Below are 19198 nucleotides of genomic sequence, written 5' to 3'. Positions count from 1 at the left end.
CAAGCCATCAGTTGCGCCACCTCTTTCAAGCACGACTCAGCCTCGGGAGGAGCTCCCCCAGCCTCCGGCCACAGGAGCCCCGACCTGTGGACCGACCTCCGGAGCTCGACTGCTCTTGGTGCTCGAGCCCCAGGAGGAATGCTGGACCAAGGAATTCAAGGAGTACTTAACGCACGGGACGTTGCTGGAGAAGGAAGAGGAGGCGGAGCGCGTGGCCCGGCAAGCCACGGCATACTGTATCCAAGATGGTGGGTTATATAGGAAACGGCCGAACGATGTCACACTACGCTGCATATCCAGCAACCAAGGAAGGGAGTTGTTGATTGACATACACGGCGGGGACTGCAGACACCACTCGTCATCACGGACCCTCGTCGGCAAGGTGTTCCGCAGTGGATTCTACTGGCCAACAGCACTCAATGACGCAGCTGAGCTGGTGAAGTCTTGCGAAGCTTGCCAATTCCACGCCAAGCAAATCCATCAGCCTGCTCAGTGCCTTCAGACTATCCCACTCACATGGCCGTTCGCGGTCTGGGGGCTGGATATCCTAGGCCCGTTCCCTCGGGCGCCAGGGGGCTACCGTTACCTCTACATCGCCATCGACAAGTTCACCGAGTGGGTGAAAGTGGAAGTCGTTCGTACCATCCCAGCCGGCACTGCTATCAAGTTCATCAAGGGCCTTGTGAGCCGCTTCAGGGTCCCCAACTGCATCATCACAGATAACTGTTCGCAGTTTATTAGCAACCTCTTCAAAACCTATTGTGCTAACCTTGGAACGCATATCTGCTATGCTTCGGTGGCCCACCCCAGGAGCAATGGTCGGGCAAACGTGCTAACGCGGAGGTCCTGAGGGGCCTCAAGACCAGGACCTTTAAGAAGAAGCTGGAGGCCTACGGCAGGGGCTGGCACGACGAGCTCCAGTCCGTACTGTGGTCCATCCGGACCACCGCCACCAAGCCAACGGGAGAGACTCCATTCTTCCTCGTCTACGGAGCTCAAGCGGTCCTCCCTCACGAGGTTAAGCATCGCTCCGCACGGATCCTGGCGTTCGACGAAACGCAGCAGGACGCCACACGGGGGATGGACCTGTGTTGGGGGAGGAACGTCACCGTGAAGCTGCGCTACGTGCGGCGAGGTACCAGCAACCACTGCGGCGATACCACTGCCGCAACATCCGCTCCAGGACACTCGAGACGGTGACCTAGTCCTGAGGCGGGTCCTCTCCAGGGAAGGGCTGCATAAGCTTTCACCAATGTGGGAGGGCCCGTTCAAGGTCGTCCACATCTCCAGGCCTGGCGTCGTGCGCCTGGAAACACAAGACGGAGTACCAGTCCAAAACGCCTGGAACATCCAGCACCTCCGAAAGTTTTACCCATGAAGCAAGGCCCAGAGTCTGTGAAGCAAGGCCCAGAGCCTATGAAGCAAGGCCCAGAGCCTGAGAAGAAAGGCCTAGAGCCTGTGAAGAAGGCCCGGTGCCTGTGAAGAATCACCGCCCGTGACACTCTCATGTAATAATGAGTTGGGGTTGTACACGCCCCGGAGTCTCAGGAGTGCCGGCCTAAGGCCCTGGGGCTCCCGCCCACGCCTAGTGGCAGCATTTAGCTCTGTGCTGGTGAGAAGACTTGAAGACTAGATTAGGTGTCGGACGCGGCTTTTCATTTGCTTTCCGTATTTGGCTCCCTTTTTCTTTATCAAAATTTTCTTTGGCATTCCTTGCTGATTTGTCCCCCTCACCTCTCGCTGCATTTTTCCGGCTTGGGTTAGCTCGTGCCTCTCCTAGTCCATGCCCCTCGGGTACCGCGATACAAGGCACCAGGTCAGGGCCAGGGTGAACGGCAAATCTTTTAACGCACTTCGTAACGAGCTTTTGCAGTTCCCGAGCAAATGCAGGCCACCAAGGCAAGATGGACACGAGGAAATGAGCGCCTCGCGAGGAAGAGGGCGTCCCGGATATACCAGGTTAAATTATCTTTGCACGAAATAACGACACAACACGCACAGTGCCACAACCGAGGAACCATAGTTCGATACACACCCCCTGGGCCCAAACTGGTTACATTCTTGATGCAGGAAAAAGAGTAAAACAAAAGCAGCGTTGCAGCAATCTGTGGAGGTAGATCCCTAGCAGCACCCCGAGCCTAGTCGGATCCTTCTTCACGCTTCACGGAGGCGCGACGACGAAATGACCCACTGTCGCCTTCAAAGCGGGCGCAGCGGCTGGTCGTGGCCACTGCTACTGAAGCTGTCGCCGGAGGAAGAGCCGCCGTAGCTGGACAAGACACAGCCGCCCCCGAGGGCCGGCTCGCCCTCATCCTCGTCGCGACCGTCCCCAAGACCGAGCACCTCCTCACCATCGTTCGCCTCGGGGCAGCACCCGGCGCGCCGACCATCTTCCCCAAACACCCTCATGTAGAGGGTTGATTCGCCATCATACTTGAAGTGGAGGGCACACCGCCGGCCCAAGCCGCGTGCGCGGGCGAACGTCTGCCAACCGCAGGCCAGGGCTATGTTGCCCGCGGCGGAAGTCACGACTGCAACCCAAGAGGCCTTGTTGCAGCAACCATCCGCCTGTAGCCAGAGTCCGCCTAGACCAGAGGCCGGCAGCTCGCCGGTGAAGAAGCACGGAAGTTAGAGCCAGTTGCCGGCCGAATTCTCTGACCAGACGACAAACTCCGGCGACACTTCCATCGTGTGGAAGCGTGGACGGGGGGCACCACCAAAGCACGCCTCCCCTCGTCAACTAGATCACCATGGCTGGGATGACCCCCTCCGCGTGCCGTGGCGCCGCTCTGACAGTGGGCCGCGACAGGGGACGCGGCGTGCTTGCGCGGACGGCCATGTCCGCGCTTGGACGCCGGCGAGCTGGGTCCCTCGCGAGGGGCCTTTTCCTTCTCGGCGGCGGAGAACTTCCTTCGTGGCGCCATTGGTGGCACAGCGAGCAATGGAGCGAGGAAGAAGAAGCAAGCGAGCAAGGAAGAGATGGGCAACGGGGGCTCAACCCCCCTCCCCATTTATAGCAAGAGAAGGCCAACCGGCACCTCTCACGATCGCAGGTAGTGATGGTTTTCCTTGCATGTCGCACGGACTTGTCAAGTCGTGCAGTTGCCGAGGCAGCGTGGGGAAGCGGAGACGCCCACGTCCAATCAATCGCCACGCGTCAACCGAGACCGCAGGCTTTTGGGGCCCGCGGTGCTTCGTACTTGGCCCTTGGCTTCACCGCGAAGCCAAGCCCGAGCGCACCTTGGGTCCGGGGGCTACTATCGGCGTTCTAGGAACGGGGGTCCCCAGACTTGCCTGCCCGCGGCCCGCTGCGTAGCTAAGCCAGCAGGTCGTATGGCCCATCTTCATCAACAAGGCATCCAAGACCCTCGCGAGGAGCCAAGCCTCGCGAGGCGGACAACGCAAGACCTCCTCTAGAGTGGCCTAGTCCGGCAGGCTCACGAGGAGCGGAGATATCAAGGTGAGGTGAACCTCCCGAGGCTCTCGTGACGTGAGCCATGACGATCGACACCAGGCGGGCCCCAGCGCGCGTGATACGTCTCCAACGTATCTATAATTTTTGAGTGCTCCATGCTATATTATCTACTGTTTTGGACATTATTGGGCTTTATTATCCACTTTTATATTATTTTTGGGACTAACCTATTAACCGGAGGACCAGCCCAGAATTGCTGTTTTTTGCCTGTTTTAGGGTTTTGAAGAAAAGGAATATCAAACGGAGTCCAAACGGAATGAAACCTTTGGGAACGTGATTTTCTCAACGAACAAGACCCAGGAGACTTGGACCCTACGTCAAGACACAAAAGAGGAGGCCACGAGGTAGGGGGCGCGCCTACCCCCCAGGCGCGCCCTCCACCCTCGTGGGCCCCCTGTTGCTCCACCGACGTACTCCTTCCTCCTATATATACCTGCGTACCCCCAAACGATCAGATACGAAGCCAAAAACCTAATTCCACCGCCGCAACTTTCTGTATCCACGAGATCCCATCTTGGGGCCTGTTCCGGAGCTCCGCCAGAGGGGGCATCGATCATGGAGGGCTTCTACATCAACACCATAGCCCCTCCGATGAAGTGTGAGTAGTTTACCTCAGACCTACGGGTCCATAGTTATTAGCTAGATGGATTCTTCTCTCTTTTTGGATCTCAATACAATGTTCTCCCCCTCTCTTGTGGAGAACTATTCGATGTAATCTTCTTTTTGCGGTGTGTTTGTTGAGACCGATGAATTGTGGGTTTAAGATCAAGTCTATCTATGAACAATATTTGAATCTTCTCTGAATTCTTTTATGTATGATTGGTTATCTTTGCAAGTCTCTTCGAATTATCAGTTTGGTTTGGCCTACTAGATTGATCTTTCTTGCAATGGGGGAAGTGCTTAGCTTTGGGTTCAATCTTGCGGTGTCCTTTCCCAGTGACAGTAGGGGCAGCAAGGCACGTATTGTATTGTTGCCATCGAGGATAACAAGATGGGGTTTTCCTCATATTGCATGAGTTTATCCCTCTACATCATGTCATCTTGCTTAAGGTGTTACTCTGTTTTTAACTTAATACTCTAGATGCATGCTGGATAGCGGTCGATGAGTGGAGTAATAGTAGTAGATGCAGGCAGGAGTCGGTTTACTTGTCTCGGACGTGATGCCTATATACATGATCATAACTAGACATTCTCATAACTATGCTCAATTCTGTCAATTGCTCAATAGTAATTTGTTCACCCACCGTAGAATACTTATGCTCTCGAGAGAAGCCACTAGTGAAACCTATGGCCCCCGGGTATATCTTTATCATATTAATCTCCTACTACTTAGTTATTTCCTTTGCTTTTTTACTTTGCCTTTATTTTACTTTGCATCTTTATCACAAAAATACCAAAAATATTATATTATCATATCTATCATATCTCACTCTTGTAAGTGGCCGTGTAGGGATTGACAACCCCTATTCGCGTTGGTTGTGAGGATTTATTTGTTTTGTGCAGGTACGAGGGACTCGCGCGTAGCCTCCTACTGGATTGATACCTTGGTTCTCAAAAACTGAGGGAAATACTTACGCTACTTTGCTGCATCATCCCTTCCTCTTCGGGGAAAACCAACGCAGTGCTCAATAGGTAGAAAGAAGGATTTCTAGCGTCGTTGTCGGGGAGGTCTATGCAAAAGTCAACATACCAAGTACCCATCACATACCCTTATCTCCCGCATTACATTTTTTGCCATCTGCATCTCGTTTTCCTCTCCCCCACTTCACCCTTGCCGTTTTATTCGCCCTCTCTCTCTCTATCCTCCATCTCTTTCTCTATTTCCCTCTTTTTGCCCGCTTGTTTTTTGTTTGCTTGTGTGTTAGTTTGCTTGCTTGTCACAATTGCTCAACATAATACTAAATTATGTGACTTCACCAATACCAACAACAATGATTTTATTAGCACTCCGATTTCTCCTCTTACCGATGCTGAATCTTGTGAAATTATACTGCTTTGCTGAATCTTGTCATGAAAGATCCGTTTCCCGGCCTTCCTAGTGAAGATGTCGCTACCCATCTAAATAGCTTCGTTGATTTGTGTGATATGCAAAAGAAGAAAGATGTGGATAATGATATTGTTAAATTGAAGCTATTTCCTTTTTCACTTAGAGATCGTGCTAAAGCTTGGTTTTCGTCTTTGCCTAAAAATAGTATTGATTCATGGAATAAGTGCAAAGATGCTTTTATCTCTAAGTATTTTCCTCCCGCTAAGATCATCTCTCTTAGAAACGATATTATGAATTTTAAGCAACTTGATCATGAACATGTTGCACAATCTTGGGAGGGAATGAAACTAATGATACGTAATTGCCCTACTCATGGTTTAAATTTGTCGATGATTATACAATTTTTTTATGCCGGATTAAATTTTGCTTCTAGAAATATTTTAGATTCGGCCGCGGGAGGCACTTTTATGGAAATCACTTTAGGAGAAGCTACTAAAATCCTAGATGATATTATGGTTAATTATTCTCAATGGCATACTGAAAGATCTACTAATAAAAAGGTGCATGCGATAGAAGAAATTAATGTTTTGAGTGGAAAGATGGATGAACTTATGAAATTATTTGGTAATAAGAGTGTTTCTTCTGACCCTAATGATATGCCCTTGTCTACTTTGATTGATAATAATAATGAATCTATGGATGTGAATTTTGTTGGTAGGAACAATTTTGGTAACAACGCGTATAGAGGAAATTTCAATCCTAGGCCTTATCCTAGTAATCCCTCTAATAAGTATGGTAATTCCTACAACAATTCTTATGGAAATTATAATAAGATGCCCTCTGATTTTGAATCTAATATTAAAGAATTTATTACTTCGCAAAAGAATTTTAATGCTTTGATTAAAGAAAAATTTCTTAAGATTGATGAGTTGGCGAGGAACGTTGATAGAATTTGTCTTGATGTTGATTTTTTGAAACTTAGATCTATTCCACCTAAGCATGATATCAATGAGTCTCTCAAAGCCATGAGAATTTCCATTGATGAGTGCAAAGAAAGAACCGCTAGGATGCGTGCTAAGAAAGATGCCTTTATAAGAGCGTGTTCTTCTAGTTCCTATGAAAATAATGATGAAGATCTAAAAGTTATTGATGTGTCCCCTATTAAATCTTTGTTTTGCAATATGAGTCTTGATAATGATGGGACTTGATGAGGACATCAATACCATTGTTACACCCACAGCCCCTGCTGCTATACATACTAGACCGATTACTAGAGCTCGTGCACGCCAATTGAATTATCAGGTACTTTCGTTTCTTGGTAATGATTCTAATGTTCATGAGAATATGATGCTTCCTAAATTGGATACATTTGTTTTGCTTACAAATGAAGGGCCTAGCTTGGACAAGAAAGATGAACATTGGAGCAAGTTCAAGCATGGAGATGATGGCATGCGCAAGGGGAACAAGAACGGAGTTACAAGTGATGATTCCAGGACTTTGAAGCCACCATAATGAGTGCATGAAGCATGGGACGAAATATACAAGATGCCACTTCATAAATTTCGTCCAGAGGCTATTTTAGGTGCTGCATCACCTTATTATTGGGCCAGGCCCATGTATTTTCGAAGTACTTAAGTATAGGCTATTTTTAGAGTCCGTATGTGTGGGGAAACAAGACTTAGGGTTGGTTTCGGACCCCTCCACCAAGGGCCACGAAATTCCCCCTCTCTCCTCCATATATACAGCCCTTAGGGCATCGTTTAGACTTTGAGTTTTGTTTAGATTAAAAGTTCTCCATAGCTGCAACTTCGCGTACTTCGTTTGTGTTCAACGACCAGACCAAGGTGTCACAGAACCCCACCTTGATCAATAAAGCTTTCATCTTATATTCGCAATATCCAGATTGCAATCTCAGTTTCTTGCTTGTTCTTTGTTTGCTTGCAGGAAACAGACCCTCGTGGTCAGGTTGATCGTGCTCCGGCATGGTCAATAACCCTCGGAAGTTGGTTTAGCGATTGCTAAGGCGCGACGTCTCGCACGTTCGTAGTCGGATCGTCAAGGTCGACTCCCACAGAAAATGATAGCCACCATCTCATCGAAACATCGGGACACCTTTGCCTCTATCAAGTGGTATCAGATTTCCAGGTTGCTCGGTGAGATTTTACAGTTTTTCGTAGATTAGATCGAGTCTGTTCTTCATACCTATAGTCCACGAAAAAGCCACAAAAAAATTAGGGTTAGTTCATCATATCCGAACCAATCTAAGCCTTTGCATAATCTTTTTAGGGTTTTTGCTTTGTTGAATTTGTGGTTGCATCGTCGTGTCAAGTTGCTGGTCTTAGAGTCTAGTCTTTTAGAGTTTTGAGTTCTGGTCATAAGTTGTCACGCCGCCGCCGCACCATCATCATCGCCTTGCCATCTACCACCATTGCTTATCCGCCACCGCTCTGAATCCGTATCCATATACCACCACCAATCTGTATCCATATACCACAACCGCTACCATATACCACCACCGCTGCCATATACCACAACCATATATCCACCACCAGTCCAAGTTCTTCTCATATTAGGTTTATTTTTTAGATCAATCTAAATTCCGATTCGTGTTTCCTTGCCTGCATAGGTCTCGGGAAAAAAGAGAGTCTGGAGACCCCCGGGCAGTTTTTAGGCCAAAATTTCGGTGACCAAAAATATTTTTTCCCTATCCTATTTTTAGGCTTTTCTGAGTCTTTTGAGCCACGTGCCATCATAGTGATTTTTTGTCGCACTTATTCATCGTCGTTGCCCTGATTTCCGAAAAAAAAAGTCAAAAAAAAATTCGTGCCCATCCTATCAGTTTGACGAGGGAAGAGTTTTGAGACACTCGCCATTATAGTGATTTTTCGCAAAAAAAAGAGGAGCGCAAAAAAAGAGAGAAAAAAAGTTCCAGCGTGTGCTTTTCCCTTGTTTATCTGCAGCGCCGTGATTTTGTTAGTGTTCTAGGCTCGCGTCTCTAGCACGGTCTAGCCTAGGACCAGCACAGTATAGTCGTTGAGCGTTTATTCAACTTTGCATCTCTGAATTGATTATTGCTGGCCCCTTTTGCCACCATATTATAAGCCTTCCTAGCTCCACATATATCTACGTCGTGCGTTTGACTCTCCCTGGTAATCGCTCTATCCAAGCTTTGAGAGTTTTGACTACGACGGTTGCCGATCACCGCCTGCTGCTAGGTAAGAACTGGTAAGAATTTGAGATTTGCTTGACGGATTTGTGACACTCCACCACCGCCGTTTTCTAGTAGTCTGTAGGTTCATATTCTTGTGTGTTTCTATTGCTGCTAACCATGGCAGGATCACAACCCGACGCGATTGACTGGGAGAACATGACGAACAAAGAGTTACATGATAAGTTTCAGCAAATGATGAGTGGACAGGTGGAAGATGTGCTAAACAGATTTGAAGAGGCCATGGAGAAGATAGATGGCATGGAGAAGACGTTTGAAACAAAGCTCGATAACAAGTTTGCTGAATTGCTTTCGCGTTTTCCACCACCGGCTGCTCCTGCCGCACCTCTGCACCAACAGCAACAACACCGACTACCTCCACATCGGGAGACAGCCCTCCGCCAAGCAAGCCGTGTCCCTCTTCAGCCTGGACAAACTGCTGGTGCTGTTGTTGATACTTCTGTGGCTCCTGCTGCTGATGTGGAGGAGGATGATTATGTGGGAGATTACGAGGATGAGGTTGATCAAAATCAGAACTACGTGCAACCACCAGCACCACAACCACCAGGTCGTCCACATGCAAATAATGGCAATGTTAGGGCTCCCCCTCAGGTACGAGATCATGACCATCTCCCTAAACTGAAATTGAATATTCCACCATTTGAGGGTAGATATGTTCCTGATATATATCTTACTTGGGAGTTAGAAACTGAACAACGATTTACATGTTTACAATATCCTGAGGAGAGACGTGTTACTGCTGCTGTTTGTGCTTTCACTAGCTTTGCATGTGTTTGGTGGTCTGAACATTGTAGATTATATCCTATTCCAGCTACTTGGGCTGCTTTGAAAATTGCTATGCGTACTCATTGGGTTCCACCATATTATCAACGTGAATTACTTCAAAAATTGCAGCGATTAAGACAAGGAAAAAATTCTGTAGAAGAATATTATCAGGAATTGCAAACTGGCATGATTAGATGTAGTATTGTTGAGGAGAATGAAGCTATGCTTGCACGTTTGATGGGTGGATTAAATAGAGAGATTCGGACCATTCTAGAGTATAAGGAGTATACTAATATCACTCGTTTATTTCATCTTGCTTGTAAAGATGAACGTGAAGTGCAGGATCGACAGGCATTGGCGTGGACTAACTTTTCTGCAGGTCGACCTTCATCATGGACACCACGTGCATCATCTACTTCCACACGTTCTGCTACACCGGCACCTCCGTCGGCTGCCACCTCCAACCGTGATACAATAAAGCAGGCACAATCACCACTATCTGCCAAGAGCACACCTTCTGGGCCTGCAAAGAGCTCTTCTTCATCCATGGCATCAACAGGGTAAACACATGATATTATTTGTCGACGTTGCAAGGATGGAGGTCATTATGCGAGAGAATGTCCATCTAAGCGTGTGATGATTGTTACTGAGGATGGTGGGTATGAGTCCGCTAGTGACTATGATGAGGAGACTTTAGCTCTTATTACACGTGACGAACACGGTGGAGACGATTCTGATCATGAGACACAATACATGGCTCCTGAAGATGCTGACAGGTATGAATGTTTAGTTGCTCAACGTGTTTTGAGTGTGCAGGTTACACAAGCTAAGAAAAATCAGAGGCATAATTTGTTCCATACAAAGGGAGTTATGAAGGAACGTTCTGTTCGCGTGATCATAGATGGAGGGAGTTGCAATAACTTGGCTAGCATGGAGATGGTGGAGAAGCTATCTCTCACCACAAGACCACATCCACATCCTTACTACATCCAATGGTTCAACAACAGCGGCAAGGTTAAGGTAACACGTACTGTTCGTGTGCATTTTAGTATCTCTACATATGCTGATTATGTTGATTATGATGTGGTACCTATGCAAGCATGTTCCTTATTACTTGGTCGACCATGGCAATTTGATAAAAATTATGTACACCATGGTAGAAACAATCAGTATACTCTTGTTCATATGGATAAAAATATTACTTTGCTTCCTATGACTCCTGATTCCATTTTGAAAGATGATATTAATAGAGCTAATAAAGCAAAACAGGAGAAAAATAAGAGTGAAAATCAGATTGTGGCAAAAGAATTTGAGCAACAAATGCAGCCTAATAATAAACAATCTAGTGTTGCTTCTGAAATTAAATTGAAAAGTGCATGTTTACTTGCCACCAAATCTGATATTGATGATCTAGATTTTAGCAAATCTGTTTGCTATGCTTTTGTGTGCAAAGAGGCATTATTTTCATTCGAGGACGTGCCTTCCTCTTTGCCTCCTGCTGTCACTAACATTTTGCAGGAGTTCGCTGACGTCTTTCCACAAGACGTGCCACCGGGATTACCACCTATTCGAGGGATTGAGCATCAAATTGACTTAATTCCCGGTGCATCATTACTCAACCGTGCACCATACCGTACCAATCCAGAGGAGATGAAGGAGATTATGCGTCAAGTACAAGAACTGCTCGACAAAGGTTATATACGCGAATCCCTTAGTCCTTGTGCTGTTCCTATCATTTTAGTGCCGAAAAAGGATAGTACGTCGCGTATGTGCGTTGATTGTAGAGGCATTAATAATATTACTATTCGTTATTGTCATCCTATTCCTAGGCTAGATGATATGCTTGATGAATTGAGTGGCTCTACAATATTCTCCAAAGTTGATTTGCGTAGTGGATACCATCAAATTCGTATGAAATTGGGAGATGAATGGAAAACAGCATTTAAAACTAAGTTTGGATTATATGAGTGGTTAGTCATGCCTTTTGGATTAACTAATGCACCTAGTACTTTCATGAGGTTAATGAACGAAGTTTTACGTGCTTTCATTGGACGATTTGTGGTAGTTTACTTTGATGACATATTGATTTATAGCAAATCTTTGGAGGAACATTTGGAACATTTACGTGCTGTTTTTATTTCTCTACATGATGCACGTTTGTTTGGTAACCTTGGAAAGTGCACCTTTTGCACCGACCGAGTATCTTTTCTTGGCTATGTTGTTACTCCACAGGGAATTGAAGTTGATAAAGCCAAGATTGAAGCTATTGAGAGTTGGCCGCAGCCCAAAACGGTCACACAAGTGAGGAGCTTCCTTAGCCTCGCTGGTTTCTATAGGCGTTTTGTGAGAGATTTCAGCACCATTGCTGCACCTCTCAACGAGCTTACAAAGAAGGATGTGCCTTTTTTTTGGGGTACCGCACAGGAAGAAGCCTTCACGGTATTGAAAGATAAGTTGACACATGCTCCTCTACTCCAACTTCCTAATTTCAATAAGACTTTTGAGCTTGAATGTGATGCTAGTGGAATTGGATTAGGAGGTGTGTTATTACAAGATGGCAAACCTGTTGCATACTTTTCTGAAAAATTGAGTGGGCCTAGTCTGAACTATTCTACTTATGATAAAGAATTGTATGCTCTTGTTCGAACCTTAGAAACATGGCAACATTATTTATGGCCCAAGGAATTTGTTATACATTCTGATCATGAATCTTTGAAACACATTAAAAGTCAAGCAAAACTGAACCGTAGACATGCTAAATGGGTTGAATTCATTGAGACTTTCCCTTATGTCATTAAACACAAGAAGGGTAAAGAAAATGTTATTGCTGATGCATTGTCTCGTCATTATACTATGCTTTCACAACTTGACTTTAAAATATTTGGTTTGGAGACCATCAAAGATCAATATGTTCATGATGCTGAATTTAAAGATGTATTGCAGAATTGTAAGGAAGGGAGAACTTGGAACAAGTTCGTTCTTAACGATGGATTTGTGTTTCGTGCTAACAAGCTATGCATTCCAGGTAGCTCCGTTCGTCTTTTGTTGTTGCAGGAGGCGCATGGAGGAGGATTAATGGGACACTTTGGCGTCAAGAAGACGGAGGATATACTTGCTACACATTTCTTTTGGCCAAAGATGAGACGGGATATTGAGCGTTTTGTTGCTCGCTGCACTACATGTCAAAAAGCTAAATCACGACTCAATCCTCATGGTTTATATATGCCTTTGCCTATACCTAGTGTTCCTTGGGAGGATATATCTATGGACTTTGTTTTAGGTTTACCTCGAACAAAGAAGGGGAGGGATAGCATATTTGTTGTCGTGGATAAGTTCTCGAAAATGGCACACTTTATACCATGTCATAAAAGCGATGATGCTGTTAATGTTGTTGATTTGTTCTTTCGTGAAATTATTCGCTTGCATGGTGTGCCAAATACTATAGTTTCAGATCGTGATACTAAATTTCTTAGCCACTTTTGGAGATGTTTATGGGCTAAGTTGGGGACTAAGCTGCTTTTTAGTACTACTTGTCACCCCCAAACTGATGGACAAACTGAAGTAGTCAATAGAACATTATCTACTATGCTTAGGGATGTTTTGAATAATAACAAGAAAATGTGGGAAGAATGCTTGCCTCATATTGAATTTGCTTATAATCGTTCATTGCATTCTACTACTAAGATGTGCCCTTTTAAAATTGTGTATGGTTTCCTACCTCGTGCACCTATTGATTTGTTGCCTCTTCCATCTTCGGAGAAGGGTTAATTTTGATGCTAAAGAATGTGCTGAATTGATTTTAAAAATGCATGAGTTAACTAAGGAAAACATTGAGCGTATGAATGCTAAATATAAACTTGCTGGAGATAAGGGTAGAAAAAATGTTGTGTTTGCACCTGGAGATCTTGTTTGGTTACATTTGCGTAAGGATAGATTTCCTAATTTGCGCAAATCAAAGCTAATGCCACGTGCTAATGGTCCTTTTAAGGTGTTAGAGAAAATAAATGATAATGCATATAAACTTGAGCTGCCTGCAGATTTTGGGGTTAGTCCCACTTTTAACATTGCAGATTTGAAGCCTTATTTGGGTGAGGACGATGAACTTTCGTCGAGGAGGACTTCATTTCAAGAAGGGGAGGATGATGAGGACATTAATACCATTGTTACACCCACAGCCCCTGCTGCTATACATACTAGACTGATTACTAGAGCTCGCGCACGCCAATTGAATTATCAGGTACTTTCGTTTCTTGGTAACGATTCTAATGTTCATGAGAATATGATGCTGCCTAAATTGGATACATTTGTTTTGCTTACAAATGAATGGCCTAGCTTGGACAAGAAATATGAACCTTGGAGCAAGTTCAAGCATGGAGATGATGGCATGCGCAAGGGGAACAAGAACGGAGTTACAAGTGATGATTCCAGGACTTTGAAGCCACCATAATGAGTGCATGAAGCATGGGACGAAATATACAAGATGCCACTTCATAAATTTCATCCAGAGGCTATTTTAGGTGATGTGTCACCTTATTATTGGGCCAGGCCCATGTATTTTCAAAGTACTTAAGTATAGGCTGTTTTTAGAGTCCGTATGTGTGGGGAAACAAGAGTTAGGGTTGGTTTCGGACCCCTCCTCCAAGGGCCACGAAATTCCCCCTCTCTCCTCCATATATACAGCCCTTAGGGCATCATTTAGACTTTGAGTTTTGTTTAGATTAAAAGTTCGCCATAGCTGCAACTTCGCGTACTTCTTTTGTGTTCAACGACCAGACCAAGGCGTCACAGAACCCCACCTTGATCAATAAAGCTTTCATCTTATATTCGCAATATCCAGATTGCAATCTCAGTTTCTTGCTTGTTCTTCGTTTGCTTGCAGGAAACAGACCCTCGTGGTCAGGTTGATCGTGCTCCGGCGTGGTCAATAACCCTCAAAAGTTGGTTTAGTGATTGCTAAGGCGCGACGTCTCGCACGTTCGTAGTCGGATCGTCAAGGTCGACTCCCACAGAAAACGATAGCCACCATATCATCGAAATATCGGGACACCTTTGCCTCTATCAGGACTGAATATGATCTACCTTTACCTAGAAGGCGTTCCAAGAATTTGGAATTTTTTGATCTTGATGCTAAAATTGATAAAAGTGGGATTGAAGAAATTAAAACCCTAGATGTTGCTAAACCCACTATTATGGATTTCAAGGAATTTAACTATGAAAATTGCTCTTTGATTAATTGTATTTCCTTGTTGCAATCCGTGCTAAATTCTCCTCATGCTTACAGTCAAAATAAAGCGTTTACTAAACATATCGTTGATGCCTTGATGCAATCTTATGAAGAAAAACTTGAATTGGAAGTTTCTATCCCTAGAAAACTTTATGATGAGTGGGAAACAACTATTAAAATTAAAATTAAAGATCATGAATGCTATGCTTTATGTGATTTGGGTGCTAGTGTTTCCACGATTTCAAAGACTTTGTGTGATTTGTTAGGTTTCCGTGATTTTGATGATTGCTCTTTAAACTTGCACCTTGCGGATTCCACTATTAAGAAACCTATGGTAAGAATTAATGATGTTCTTATTGTTGCAAATAAGAATTATGTGCCCGTAGATTTTATTGTTCTTGACATAGATTGCAATCCTTCATGTCCTATTATTCTTGGTAGACCTTTCCGTAGAACGATTGGTGCAATTATTGATATGAAGGAAGGAAATATTAGATTCCAATTTCCATTAAGGAAAGGCATGGAACACTTTCCTAGAAAGAAAATTAAATTACCTTATGAATCTATTATGAGAGCCACTTATGGATTGCCTACCAAAGATGGCAATACCTAGATCTATCCTTGCTTGTTATGCCTAGCTAGGGGTGTTAAACGATAGCGCTTGTTGGGAGGCAACCCAATTTTTTTTATTCCTTGCTTTTTACTCCTGTTTAGTAATAAATAATTTATCTAGACTCTGTTTTGGTTGTGGTTTTTGTGTTTAATTAGTGTTTGTGCCAAGTAGAACCGTTGGGAAGACTTGGGGAAAGTCTTGTTACACTTGCTGTAAAAAACAGAAACTTTAGCGTTCACGAGAACTACTGACATTTTTATTTGAAAAGTGTTATTTAGTTAATTCTTTTTGCAGATGATTAATAGATAAATTACTCATGTCCAGAAATTTATTTTAGAATTTTTGGGGTTCCAGATCTTGCGCTAGCTACAGATTACTACAGAATGTTCTGTTTTTGACAGATTTTGTTTTTTGTATGTTGTTTGCTTATTTCGATGAATCTATGGCTAGTAAAATAGTTTATAAACCATAGAGAAGTTGTAATACAGTAGGTATAACACCAATATAAATAAATAATGAGTTCATTACAGTACCTTGAAGTGGTCTTTTGTTTTCTTTCGCTAACGGAGCTCACGAGATTTTCTACTTTAAGTTTTGTGTTGTGAAGTTTTCAAGTTTTGGGTAAAGATTTGATGGATTATGGAACAAGGAGTGGCAAGAGCCTAAACTTGGGGATGCCCATGGCACCCCCAAGATAATATAAGGACACCTAAAAGCCAAAGCTTGGGGATGTCCCGGAAGGCATCCCCTCTTTCGTCTACTTCTATCGGTAACTTTACTTGAAGCTATATTTTTATTCGCCAGGTGATATGTGTTTCGCTTGGAGCGTCTTGTATGATTTGAGTCTTTACTTTTTAGTTTACCACAATCATCCTTGCTGTACACACCTTTTGAGAGAGCCATACATAATTTGGAATTTGTTAGAATACTCTATGTGCTTCGCTTATATCTTTTGAGTTATGTAGTTTTGCTCTAGTACTTCACTTATATCTTTTAGAGCACGGTGGTGGATTTGTTTTATAGAAACTATTGATCTCTCATGATTCACTTAGATTATTTTGAGAGTCTTAAATAGCATAGTAATTTGCTTAAAATCCTAATATTCTTGGTATACAAGATTAATAATAATAAAAATCTTATGAGTGTGTTGAATACTATGAGAAGTTTGATACTTGATAATTGTTTTGAGATATGAAGATGGCGATATTAAAGTTATGCTAGTTGAGTAGTTGTGAATTTGAAGAATACTTGTGTTAAAGTTTGTGATTCTCATAGCATGCACGTATGGTGAACCGTTATGTGATGAAGTCGGAGCATGATTTATTTTTTGATTGTCTTCCTTATGGGTGGCGGTCGGGGACGAGCGATGGTCTTTTCCTACCAATATATCCCCCTAGGAGCATGCACGTAATACTTTGCTTTGATAACTTGTAGATTTTTGCAATAAGTATATGAGTTTTTTATGACTAATGTTGAGTCCATGGATTATACGCACTCTCACCCTTCCATCATTGCTAGCCTCTCTAATATCGCGCACCTTTCGCCGGTATCATACACCTACCATATACCTTCCTCAAAACAGCCACCATACCTACCTATTATGGCATTTTCATAGCCATTCTGAGATATATTGCCATGCAACTTTCGACCGTTTCGTTTATTATGACACACTCCATCATTGTCATATTGCTTAGCATGATCATGTAGTCGACATCGTATTTGTGGCAAAGCCACCATTCATAATTCTTTCATACATGTCACTCATGAGACATTGCATATCCTGGTACACCGCCAGAGGCATTCATATAGAGTCATATTTTGTTCTAAGTATCGAGTTGTAATTGTTGAGTTGTAAGAAAAATAAAAGTGTGATGATCATCATTATTAGAGCATTGTCCCAGTGAGGAAAGGATGATGGAGACTATGATTCCCCCACAAGTCGGGATGAGACTCCGGACGAAAAATAAAAAAAATAGAAAGAAAAATAGGCCATAAAAAAAGAAGAGAAAAGGCCCAAATAAAAAAATGAGAGAAAAAGAGAGAAGGGGAAATGTTACTATCCTTTTACCACACTTGTGCTTCAAAGTAGCACCATGATATTCATGATAGAGAGTCTCCTATGTTATCACTTTCATATACTAGTGGGAAATTTTCATTATAGAACTTGGCTTGTATATTCCAATGATGGGCTTCCTCAAAATGCCCTAGGTCTTCATGAGCAAGCAAGTTGGATGCACACCCACTTAGTTTCTTTTTGAGCTTTCATATACTTATAGCTCTAGTGCATCTTTTGCATGGCAATCCCTACTGACTCACATTGATATCTATTGATGGGCATCTCCATAGCCCGTTGATACGCCTAGTTGATGTGAGACCATCTTCTCCCTTTTTGTCTTCTCCACAACCACCATTCTATTCCACCTATAAGTGCTATGTCCATGGCTCACGCTCATGTATTGCGTGAAGATTGAAAAAGTTAGAGAACACCAAAAGTATGAAACAATTGCTTGGCTTGTCATCGGGGTTGTGCATGATTTACATATACTGTGTGGTGAAGATAGAGCATAGCCAGACTATATGATTTTGTAGGGATAACTTTCTTTGGCCATGTTATTTTGGTGCTAAGGAGGCCAGCGCATGCGAGGAGTACCGAGGTATCAGGCAAAGGTTGCCATTTTGGTGCAACAAGACCAGGACCAGAAGGACGGCAAGAGGGAGGTCATCGTGGAGCCCAAGACGAAGTCACCACCAGAGCTTTTCGCAGACGAAGACCACTTTTGTCAGGATGGCTTGTACTAATTGCCCCCCTTCAAATTAGCCCGCCGTTGTTGGCTCCCTTCCCGCTCAAAATTTGGGAAAGAGGACCAGGGAATATATAAGTAGAGCTAGCTACCAGAGAAGGATGGAGATCACTCTCAACCACACAAGTTAGCCAAGCACAAGAACACCTCAACCTCAGTAGGTTGTCCTTCCCCTTGTATTGTTCATCATCGGCCCAAGAAGAAATCCACCACCACCACACTGGAGTAGGGACAGGCTGGCAATGGGGATTACCCATGCGGGTATTGGACTCCCATCCTCGTCCCCGCAATAGCCTTCCTATGCCCGTCCCCATACCCATACCCATCCGCGGGGATCAAAACATTCCCATCCCCGTCCCCGTCATTTTTTTATCCCCATGGGGAAACCCATGCACTCAATCAACAACAACCTTCGATAGCATTTCGGTAGAAAAAATAGCATTTTAGCACAATAAATAATATGTTGTCGCTAGGTTATGGTTTTCGTAGGGTTTTTGGCCAAAGGGGTGTGATGGGAAGAAATCTGGGTGGGTAAAGGAGGGAATTACATGGGGTCTACTATTTTCAGAGCTCACATGTAAGCTCTTCATGGGTAAGAGGGTAATGGGCACGGGTAATGCTATCCCATCCCCATCCCCGTCTTGTGCGCTGGGTAAGGTATTTAACCCACCAACTTCCCTGTGGGCATTAAAGCTGGCCCATCCCCGTCCCCTAATAAAGTAATTACCCACGGGGATGCGGGTAACGGTTAACCATTGCCAACTTGAAGTAGGGTATTACACCACAATGGTGACCCGAACCAGTATAAATCTTGTGTCTTTCTGTGTTGCGAGTTCATCGAGTTCGTCCGCGAGATCTTAGCGAGTTAGGGCGTAGATTGGTGGGAGGGAAAGATTTCGCGCGCACCCCAGTGTTTGAACCTTAAGGGTTTGCCGGAACCCCACATCCGACAGCGTGCCCGCTCAATTCCTTTCGAGTTGCTTCCGCGAAATGATTGGTGGTCAGTGGTGCAACACCAATTTCCTGACCTCTTTGCGGAAATCCAGGTGTCCCCTTCGTGCGTCCGCCACATTAGGTGGCTGGGTATTGAGGTCCTCGCTTGGG

Source organism: Triticum urartu, chromosome 2A (genome assembly GCF_056163025.1).
Source record: "Triticum urartu cultivar PI428250 chromosome 2A, HENAU_Tu73, whole genome shotgun sequence".
Classification (NCBI taxonomy): Eukaryota; Viridiplantae; Streptophyta; class Magnoliopsida; order Poales; family Poaceae; genus Triticum; species Triticum urartu.
The sequence above is the reverse complement of the archived record's forward strand: the minus strand, read 5'-3'. Positions refer to the sequence as shown.